Raw genomic sequence first — 629 nt, forward strand, 5'->3', positions numbered from 1 at the left:
TCGGGGACAGGGCAACCTCTTGATCCCGGGATCGCCCACACAGAAAGACCCCACGCCAGATCTCAGGAGATCTCAGAAGGTGACAGCCACTCCTAGGGATCTGCTTCCTGCCTACAGATCGTCACACGCAGGCTGGTCAAAGGTCTCTGGAGTTCCACCGCTGAACCTCTGGGACGGGCTGGAAAACTACTGAGGGCCGCAGCTGCCAGAGGGCGGACGGGTGGGGCGAGGGGCCAGTCCAGGAGCTGAAGCCCCGCCCTCTCCCCGCCCCCAGACCAGCCGGTTCCCTGTTGACCTCTCGGGCCGGTTCTCCACCAATTTCATTGGCTGTCTCCCTGGGCCCGCCCCCGGAAGACGTGATTTTCACAGCCAATCGACCGGCGCGGCGGCGGCGGCGGCGGATCGCGGCGGATCCTAAGGGCCTGGGAGCTTAGGAGCCTGGGAACCTGGGAGCCTGGGAGCCTGGGAACCGAGGTAGCGCGGCCTGGAGGGGGCCGCGGTCTTGCTTTGGGGTCCGCCGGCTCTGATTGCACCTCGGGCTGGCCCAGTCTCCTCCGCTACCTCCGGCGGCCTAGACTGCCCGGGGCTGGTCCCAGGTTGCGGGGTTGGAAGTCAGGGGCGAGGGCCCG

General features: G+C 67.4%; 1 protein-coding gene across 4 annotated transcripts in view; it reads left to right on the forward strand.

Moving 5' to 3' along the window:
- Positions 1-385: 385 nt before the first annotated feature.
- The window catches only part of Lysmd4 (LysM domain containing 4), a 5,808-nt gene continuing 5,564 nt past the window's right edge, over positions 386-629 (forward strand). For all 4 annotated transcript variants that reach the window (XR_004516174.1, XR_004516175.1, XM_010607848.3 and 1 more), the window contains exon 1: positions 386-474. The gene's annotated coding sequence lies outside the window, so the exon portion shown is untranslated. The remainder of the gene's footprint in view (positions 475-629) is intronic.

This window comes from Fukomys damarensis, unplaced genomic scaffold, assembly GCF_012274545.1.
Source record: "Fukomys damarensis isolate Sample0158 unplaced genomic scaffold, DMR_v1.0_HiC HiC_scaffold_7, whole genome shotgun sequence".
NCBI lineage: Eukaryota > Metazoa > Chordata > Mammalia > Rodentia > Bathyergidae > Fukomys > Fukomys damarensis.